This window comes from Lotus japonicus, chromosome 3, assembly GCF_012489685.1.
Source record: "Lotus japonicus ecotype B-129 chromosome 3, LjGifu_v1.2".
Taxonomy (NCBI): domain Eukaryota; kingdom Viridiplantae; phylum Streptophyta; class Magnoliopsida; order Fabales; family Fabaceae; genus Lotus; species Lotus japonicus.
This window is the reverse complement of record NC_080043.1, coordinates 53,221,747-53,232,143: the sequence shown is the minus strand read 5'-3', so window position 1 is coordinate 53,232,143 and position 10,397 is coordinate 53,221,747. Positions and strand designations below refer to the sequence as shown.

Genomic DNA, 10,397 nt, shown 5'->3' with positions numbered 1-10,397 from the left:
ATTGAACATTTTAATTTGCTCAAAGTGATCCTAATTTATATTTTATCATTTCACTAAACTCATCATAATTTTTGGTACAATAATATATCACCTTTATATTTTTCCTTTAATTCTATGAGCTAAATCATTTGGTGTCTAAATCAATTCATACCAATTTTTGCTTATCAAAAAAAATTCATACCAATTTTAAAAATATCTTTTCAAAATATCAATCCAACCTTATCACTCCACGTCCCTCCAGCTTTGCCCCACCACATGTTAATATATTTTCCAAGCCCCTGAACACCATCAGACAAGGCAATATACAAAGCCACAAACATATATATAAGGAAACTCAATTCCTTTCCTTTTCACGCACAAGCATCTGATCTTTCTTTCTTGTTTTCTTTTTTTTCTTCTTCTTGCTGCAGCAACAACACGCACACCATGCCTTCTAATTTTTCTCATCACCAATTTCTTCTTCATTTTTCCTTGTTGCAACAAACGACCCACGCACCATAGTCATTCATCACCATGCCAATTTTCTCATCACCCTTCAAGCACCAAACCCACGAGCACAAAGGGAGAGAGGGAGAACAAGTTTTTTCGCCGTTTCTTGCCTGATCGTCTCACTGACAGTTGCTATGCGTAGACCTCGAGGTATAGATGCTATTCCTTACTTCTGATCGTCAATTCTGTCGCTTTTCTCTATGTATTTCTGTGCTCAAAGTTTTGAGCTTTTTGTAAAACTGTCCAAATAGCTTGATTTTAGTGTCTAAACATCTTCCCTACGTACCCAAGAGTACTTCTAGCGGATTACATTTTGTCGAATGTCGCCGAAATGCCGCCGGAATTCATTTCTGTAGGAAATACCCATTTTGAGGCAAAGTTTCGTTCTTTCGGTTTATAACTCTCGACTTAGCTTAGCGCTAGTAGGATTAGTTGTCATAAACGTCGTTGGTAACGTCCCCATCCAATTTGTTTTTCGAAATTCCAATTTTGAAATTCTGAGCTAAAAATATTGACCAAAATACCCCTGCGACAGTTTTCGACCCGATAATTTTTCTGAGAGTTTCCCTGGCCTAGATATCGCCTAAGAATATCTAGGAATTAAATTAGATCGAAGAAAAAGTTCGGGAAGCCCTATTTTGATAATGGCCGAAACTTATATGCCATGGTACCGTGTCCAAAAATAATTTTTGGGTCTGTATGGCCTGAGCTATAGCGTAGCTCTCTCCGTTGTCGAAATTTTGGCTCTGGTTTCGTGTCATTCTGAGTTCTGTAGCTCGAGTTATGGATGTTTTAGCGAATAAAGTGTTTTTGTACAAAACTTGAATCGAGTCAAAACTCATCCATTCGGGAAAAGCCTTTCCATTCGTGCCTAAATGTGGTACTCTGAAGCTCCTTGAGCTTTGTCTAACGTTAGTTAGTATTGTTTCGAGTGTATCGACTTATTTTGATTGATTTTGCTTTGTTTGCTCTAAGGTTCGTTTGTGGAAACCTTAGACTTGACTGAGCAAGCTTGGGAGTGTGACTTACACTGTGATTCTGGAAGAACTAGAGGTAAGGGCAACTTACACTGCTAGCTAATGCTTTAGGCGTCGATAATTTCGACTTGCTTATTTATGTTTCTTTATCGCTTTCACTGGAGAAAATGTTTTGAGGCTTCGGCCGTGTGAAACTAATATGAGACGTGTGTCTCCGTTTTCTGAGAGGCTTCGGCCATTTACTGGTTTTCGTCTTACTGCTTCCTAGTGGATAGGACAGGGTTATGTTTTACCGCAATTACTTGATTCACATGCCATACTTGCTAAGTGATTAAATGGTTAATCTTAGGCTATGTGAATACTTGTGCACATTATTTTGGAACATGCAATTATTATTGGAATATGCTGACCATATGGTGCAATTTATATCGTTTATTCGTGGACTACCAAAATGTGAGGAATAACGGTTAGTTATGCCTCGTTGGTGGCGAATTCTTAAGGGTTTATCTCGACAAGACGAACTGAGGTTCAGACTCTTGTCTTCTTTTGGGGTTTCAAGACCTTCTCATGGAATTTTGGGGATATCGGGATCTTGTGAACTTATAGTTTTGGAAAGAAAATATTTTCATGAGAAATTTCATAATGCTTTAAACAACATTCAAACCCTTTTAATTAAATGTTAAGGATCTCAAATGAACTTTTAGGATTTGGATATTAGTTTTGGAAAATGAGAAGTGTCGCCGAATCGAAGTTTTGGGGAAGCTCAAAAGTTTCTGAGTATGCTTATACTCTTTCGCTCGATGAGCAGTTTATTTATTTGACTATCTAAAGGATAAGTCAGGGAACTATAAGTTTCCAAGTACATTGTTACTCTTCGCTCGCTGAGCAGTTTTGACCATCGAATTAGATGAGTCGTATGACTCGAGAAGTTATCATGAGTGATTGCACTCTTTTTATAGTTATCTGTCTTTTGTCGCAGAATCAACATTTACCTTAGGGTACAGTAGAGCCAATAAACTCTAACACTTTTGCTGATTAAGCAAGTTTTGGTCTATGACTACAGTATATATACCTTCGGGTACAGTATATGCCTTCGGGTACAGTATATACCTTCGGGTACAGTATATGTCTTCAGGTAACTCGGGCATTCGATGGGGGATATGTCAGGCATAGCGGAGGGAAAAGTCGACCCACAGGGTTAGGACTGATCTGGCTATGTCAAGGTTGTAAGTGACACCCGAGTGTTATGGTCGACACAATGCCAGTGTTATGACCGACTCGATCGTGCCCAGCCTACTTCTTCCGGAACCTTTTGAATTGACGTTGCATTGACATATCATGCACTCTAACTATATTTGTTGAGATCTTGATGATTTGATGTTGATAAACATCGTTATGTGTTTTGATGATTTGATGTTGATAAACATCGTTATGTGTTTTGATGATTGAATTGTATTAGAGACTTGATAACATGCTATGTATAAACCTTAGGGTAGACAATGCAGAACTTATATGTATGTATACAACATATATATATATATATATATACCCCTTTTACTTTACCTGTTGTCTTGTATTCTCTATACTATATTCCGTGAGTTGACCCTTGCGCGTGCTACCTGTGTGTGGGGGGCTATGTATGCCCTTTTTGTCAGATGCCGTTGACGGATCGTTTCGTGATGCTTCGTCGTTCGGGGAAGACCCGGAGCGAAATGACTACTACTGAGCCTTCGACGTGGACCCGGACTTCATGCAGGATCGGATGAGGGTCGATGTTAGGGGTGTAGTACATAGGGTTTCGTTGTCATAGCTCTGATTTTCATTTCTTATTTTGGGGCAGGGTAGGTCCCCGACTATTAGCTTTTTGTGTGGTTCTCTTCCATGAGGATCACAGGGAGTTTGTCGGACGTACGAGGTCTTTTGGAAGCCGTTATGGGCTAACTTACTTTTTGGAGGACTGTATTTATAAAACTTATGACTCTATCTATGGGTCGCACTTGTTTGCCGTTGGGCATTACTTTTAGTTACTAGGTGTTACTTTCTGTCACTCGATGACACTCGTGACGATGATTTTGGTTGCAGCGAGGGCTATGCTTTTATTGTATGTTAGTCGCTGTTAATCGCGATTGGGTTGAGTCTTTAAATTCGACAAGTCTTTTTATTTAAAAAGAAAACGAAAAAAAAATACCTGCTTTTCTGCTTTATTTTATCTTTGGTTACTAAAGTGGCGCCACCGAAATCGGGGTGTTACATTCCCTTCATATTCCCTTCTCCCATCTTCCTCTTCTCTTGGACCACTGCTTTGGCATCTGGCGAGATAGCAAGCTGGTGGCTGATGAAGTTGGGATCGATTCCCGGCACATGTAAGTATCATAACATCAAAAGAAATAACAATAGACAAATAATGACAACTCATCCAGGTTTCAAGAAACATAATGATATTCAACAATATCAAATCAACAAGGCAGAATGCATGATGAGATGGGCACCAACGAGTCAGTCCTAACACCGGCCTAATGTTTAACCATTTCCGCTCGAGCGTCTCTTACACCAAACAAATGTAGAAGATCAGTCGTAACCCACAGGTCTGCCATTTCCGTCTGCTACTAAGAACCACACGTAGTGTTCTTATGTGAAAACCCGGGTCTTATGACAATTTTAGGAAAGGTCCGACATCCCATTGTGTATTAACCTCAATATGTATGAATGGTACAATATGATTAGCCAATCAACGTACGACCTCACCCATCACGTCGTCATGTGTTCTAGCTAACATATTGTCTCTAAAAATACCCTAAGGTAAATGTCAATTCTACGACAAAAGACAATTAATATTGAAATTCTAGTTCCCGTATAGAAGATGTCCTACGCAAGGCTTATGCAATTGCTTAGATAATCAAATAACAGTGAAGAGTAAAAACATAAAATAAATAAGACGCAACATCAAAGTTGTTAACCCAGTTCGGTGAAACTTCACCTACGTCTGGAGGGTTCGCACCCAAAGAAAAGATATTTATTATCTCAAGATTCAGGAACTACAGACACTCATCAACACCACAGCTCATAGTTCTCTTCCTAATCTACCCAGTGTATTTCTACTTAGTATATCGACCTAAGTATAAGAGCCTCTCTCAGTTTCTCTCAACCACTGCCATACAAGGACTAACACAATTAACAACCCTAAAACACTTGATCTGATTCTCTCAATAGCTTCAGTAGTCTTCACGTTTTAGGTCTTCAATATATATAAGCATCAGCAGCCACATTAGGGTTTCCAGAGGCTGAAGCAGTAGTCCAACAACAACAGATTAAAACGCAATCTTACATAAATGATGATTGTGTTTACAAGTCAATCACCATTAACACAATAGAAACAAATCTTCAATCAGAGATTGTTTCAACAATTAAACCAGCCCAAATTAAACAACCAGAATACAATTACTTAAACCGTAAGTAACCACAGTAAAATCTTCACCAGATTTCCAGGGCACACATAAGCACTCCAAGTCATGGACTAATGTCCTGGGCTACACATAGGCAGATGTCACAACATCTGCTTCGACATCAGGTTGTTTTGGAAAAAATGCAAGACAACCAAAAGTAACAACAATGTCTCCCTTTGTCAAATTTTGTCTAAAACAACTTGAGTAACTCAGAAGATACACATACCCCCCCCCCCCCTTAACAACGGAACTCCCCCTCAAATAGTGCAGCCCACAACACACAAACAAATAGCACATCCTTGACAGCTTCCTGATGCACACATCACAATAATGTAACTAGCAAGTAACTAGAAACAAGAACAAGCTAACTAACAAACATTAGCAACAACTTGGAGAACAACACAAACACACTTGTCTTCCACAAAAACAAACAATAAACAACTTAGTCTTGAATTCTTGAGTGTAGGCTTCAGATTAGTACATACCAAATCATACTAGTAGCTACTCCCCCTTTTTAACACAAATTTGGCAAAGGGTGCTCAAATACAGTCAGACAAAAACAAACAAATAGCATTAAGATACAACAAATCCTAATCATCAGAACTGGATTCCTCCCCAGTTTCATCTCCATTCTCATCAGATTCTCCCTCTTGATCAGTGCTTGCATCTGCAGCAGCCGCATTGGCATCACTTGGCTCACCCTCTTGGTCCTCTTCCTCTTGAAGCTTAAGCAGCAACTCATCCACCTTGAGTTTCCTTGTAGTGATAGTCTCCTGAAGAGCCTTAGAAACAGCCTGCAATTCATCAATAATAGCCCTTCTTCCAGACTTACTCACTGAAGTAGAAGCATATGTCCTGCTGGATGACACATCAATGTCTAGGACATAAGGCCCAGAAAATAAACGATGGTCCAAGGAGATAGGAGCACCTTTGGGCATAGCCTCCTCATCATCCTTGACTATCTTGGGATGCTGTTGCAGAATCATCTCTGTGATCAGAGAAGGAAAAGAGATAGGCAACTGCACATCACATGTCTCTGCATGCTTCAAGGACTGTTAAAAAACAAAAGTACCAAAATCAACAGAAACCATAGTACCAATCTTGTAAATTAACCTTGCAAGAGTGGCAGAGATGGAAAGGGTATGTTGGGTAGGGACCCAATTCACAGCACCAATCCTGTTAAGGATTGCATATTTCACACTGAGATTCCCAGTGGATAACAGCTTGTTCTTTGGCCATTTCTAAACCTTCCCAGTAGTGAGTTCCTTGGTAATCACATCCAAGGATAGCTCTTCATCAACCACAACAGCAACACTTCTTCCAAGTGCTTTGTTGATCACATCAGGAGAAAACTTCATGCGTTTTTCCTTGACATACACCTTCCTGTATTCATCACTCTCAGGAAGTCCCACTTCCACAGACAAATTCACCAAAAATTCCTTCACAAGCCTCTCAAAACATACACCAACTAGTAGAACAATTTTCATCATCTGAAGTCTGAACCTTCTCAATAAGTGCCATAACTTCCTTGCACTCAAGCACATCAGAACCAACTTCCCTTTCAATGGCTAGTCTCCTTTGATAAACATAGTTCCATTTGAGAACATTTTCTTCATAATGGAAAGAGACATTGTCAAGAAGGGTAGCAGGGACATTCTTCTTCTCAGCAGGCACGATGTCTGGGGCATCTGCTTCAACATCTGACTCAGACTCAGAAACAATAGCAGGAGCCTTTTTCTTCTTCTCACTCTTGTTTTTCTCAACTTTTGCTTTGCCTTTCCCTTTCAAACCCTTTTTCATGGACTTAGAAGTAGCAGGAGAAGGTTTGGTCTTCTTCTGAGGAACAGAAGGGGCTTCATTTGCAGTGGTCCTTCTTTTCCTTTTCAAACGTGCAACAAGGAAGTGTCTCAGACAGAGAAACTTCATCATCATCAGAATCATCGCCATCAGAGATGTTCTGAAGAGGAACTTGAGTTGGATCATCAGAGTGGGTATCTTCAGAGGATAGAGACCCTTTATCACCCTTCTTTGAAGATGGAGGAGATGTAACAGTCTCAGTGGGAACTATCTCTTCAACGATCACATCCTCATCATCAGGGATTTCTGGAATTGGGGTTTCTTGAGGAATATATGTGTCCTGAGGAGCAGATGCCTCGACATCGGGCACAACATCACGATCGGAACCCATGGTGTAACACCCTATTTTTCCATTATTAGGTTATTTATTATTTTAGTTTAATTATTATTATGCTATATGGTAATTTGATGAATTATGTGATTTTATTAGATAATTAAGTGATTATGTGGTATATGGAGTGAGTAAATTATTTAAATTGTATATGAGTGATATATGTGATTATTATTTAAATCTTATGTGATATAGTATAAGATTTAGATAAATAAGGGTTTTAGGTTTTAAGTGAGTAGTTGGGAGTGAGGCCCATTGTAAGACTATTTAAGGGTTAGGAGTGAATTAGAAAGGGAAAAATCAGAATTTGAGAATTGGAGAAGTTAGCAGAGCAGAAGAAAAGAAGCTTGAAAACAGAGAAGGAGAGGAGAACAGAGAAGAAAAACATAGAATTTGATCTTCAAGAGGTAAAGGTTTGGATTCATGTTCTATGGATTAGTATGATAGTGGGTAATGATAGGAAGCGTGATTTAGAAACCCTAGGATGCATAAATTCCTAAATCGAAATATTTAGGGTTTGATTTTAAGATGAATTTTGGGGGTAGAATATAGGCGTGCATGATGCGCGGGTTGCGCGCGGGAAATTTACGAGCTCTTGTACCATTTTTCGAGCTGTGTTAATGACCGAATTTGAAGAAGTAATCTTCATAAGAGTTGTAGCACTTTTTGTTATGAAACTTTTGCCGCTGGTTTCATGTCGTTCCGACGTCTGTAGCTCGAGTTATAGGTGTTTTAGTGAGAATAGGTTAAGCTGTCTCGTTTCTCACGAACTGCAGTTAGAGTTAGATTTTTCATGAATTGTTTACTTCGTATTTTGACTTGAAAATTTACAGGGTTTACAACACGTGTATAGGGAACCATGATAAAAATATTGGATTTTTCTGAGTGTATTTGAGGTATTTAAAAATTCGCCTAGGTTGTTGTACAGTTTATAACCGTTTTGAATAAAATGAGTCATTTTAGGTGCAAATGTTGTTTTCGAAAAAAGATGTCGTGCGCGCGCATGGTAATGCGCAAGGTGCGGTGGCGCGTGGCCAGGACAAGGGTTGCGCGCGAGGGAGGTGACGCATGTAGATAGTGGTGCGCGCGGTAGTGCGCGCATGAGGGGATGATGCAGAGAGATGACGAGTTTTTGGAGAAAATTAGGAAGAATCCAATTTTTGTATAATAGTTGCAGAGCCTACTATATATGAATTATATTTAATTTACATTTGTTTAATAGTTGATCATATGATGTTATTTCTGAATTGATGTTATGTGTTAAGTTGTTAAGTTACTATGATTGCAAGTTGTGTGATTGATAACATGTAAGTGTGTTTTGTGAAATTGGAGATGATTTGAATTGTTGAGCTGGTGATGAGGTGATGAATATGCTAAAATAATTAAGACTTGGAGATGGTGTGAATATGCATATGTTAGTTGAGTTTTGCACGATACACTGCATAGTTGTCAAGAGGCAATGTTTGCTAGTTCTCGTGGAGGCTAGTGACTTGTCCCAAAACTAGAGTGGTTTTGAAGCCTAGAGCGAGGGCTTTATTGGTGGTTATCTGTCTGGAGTGGACGCGGTGATACCGCTAAGGATAACAACTTTGGTTGCAAAGGCATTTGCACGGGTCTCACTTGAGTCATGTGTTAGAGAGTTGTTGATGCTAATTAATGATAATTCTGATATTTTTTGAGATTTGATGTTGTGGTAATTGAAGAAAATAATATTTGCTTACTTGATGCTATGAATTATTGAGTATTGTCATAACTGTGAGATTGATTGATTATATTAAATTACATAATTTATAATTTGTTAGTGAAGTATGAAGAATTTATGTGGAATAGATAGGCTTTTACATTATTTATTATTATGCTTATCCATATGATATGAGTTCTCACCCTTCTGTTGGAATGATGTTCTATGCGACATCACTCAGGTACCGAGGATAGTGAAGCTTCTCGCGAGGGTTAGTAGGAGGAGCTAGTCTTTCATTTATGGTCTAGTTAGGGGAGTCATGCTCTGTTATGTAACACTGGGAAACGCTTAGTTTTGTACCTTGATGTTAAGAGTTATTTTGTGACCTCCCTTTATTTATTTTTGGATTATGTTTTATCTTGTAGTTGAAATAAATCTGTTGTGCTATGCATATAATGTTATGACATTAAAGTTGGAATTTATATATTTATTATGAGCATCCTCTGTGTTATGCATTTTACTCTGATTTAAGCTATAATATTTATGCGGGGTTTAGAGGGTGTTACACATGGGGGTTTCTTCCTCATTGCTGCTTGCAGGAGCATCATGAAAGGGTTCTTCTTCATCAGAGGGAACATCTTCAAGATTTGCATGTGAGGAACCATCTCCATGAAGGCGTGATTTGTACTGCTTCCTTTATGGTGTTCTCGCTTTCTTCCTTGATTGAGATTGGGATTTCACATTCTTGGATGAAGTGGTTGTTGAAGACCCACTTTTCAGACCCATGAAACTAACACCATACTTTTTTGTGACAGTCGTTGCATCAGTAGAATCAACCCTTCCTAAGGATTGAGACATGTTGAAGTGACAAGAACTGAACAAGACAAACAGAGAACAATTGAGAGAGAAATAAGGATTTCAGAAAACAAAAACACAAGCAGTTGAGAAGTGAAGACAAATGGCCCGTTGGGGTGCAATGCTCTCTCTGCTGGCATCACATTGGCAGTTAATCATGATTAATAAAAACTAGCCGTTAACAACTGCTCATGCATTGATTGCGACCAATCTTCACTTAATCAAATCCCAAGACTTTCTCTTAATTTGTCAAATGTGCTTGCATCAAGGGGTTTTGTGAAAATATCAGCCAATTGCTTGTCAGTTGTAACATGCTCCAAATTCATGATTTTGTCCTCCACCAAATCCCTAATAAAATGATGCCTAATGTCAATGTGTTTTGTTCTGCTGTGCTGGATTGGATTCTTTGAGATGTTAATAGCATTGAGATTGTCGCATTACAATGTCATGGCATCTTGTTCAACATTGTACTCTTTGAGCATTTGTTTCATCCATACTAGCTGAGTACAACTACTTCCTGCTGCAATATACTCTGCCTCTGCAGATGACAAAGATACACAATTTTGCTTTTTACTGAACCAGGAGATAAGATTATTTCCTAAGAAAAAGCAACCTCCAGATGTGCTTTTCCTATCATCAGCACTACCTCCCCAATCTGCATCACAATAACCTACCAAAGAGGAGTTAGATCATGAGTCTAGAGATTACCATAGTCACTTGTACCATTAATGTATTTGATAATCCTCTTCACTTGCAGCAGATAA

The 10,397-nt window shown here is 38.8% G+C and overlaps 1 long non-coding RNA gene across 2 annotated transcripts; it reads left to right on the top strand.

The window, feature by feature from the left end:
• The first annotated feature begins 264 nt into the window (after positions 1 to 264).
• On the top strand, positions 265 to 9,966 carry LOC130743288 (uncharacterized). Of its 2 annotated transcripts, none has more exons than XR_009021428.1 (3): positions 265 to 639; positions 1,465 to 1,542; positions 9,020 to 9,966. It is a non-coding gene; the product is annotated as an uncharacterized LOC130743288 (long non-coding RNA). The 2 variants fall into 2 exon arrangements; XR_009021429.1 differs by lacking the exon at positions 9,020 to 9,966 and adding an exon at positions 3,122 to 4,740.
• The last annotated feature ends 431 nt before the right edge of the window (positions 9,967 to 10,397 follow it).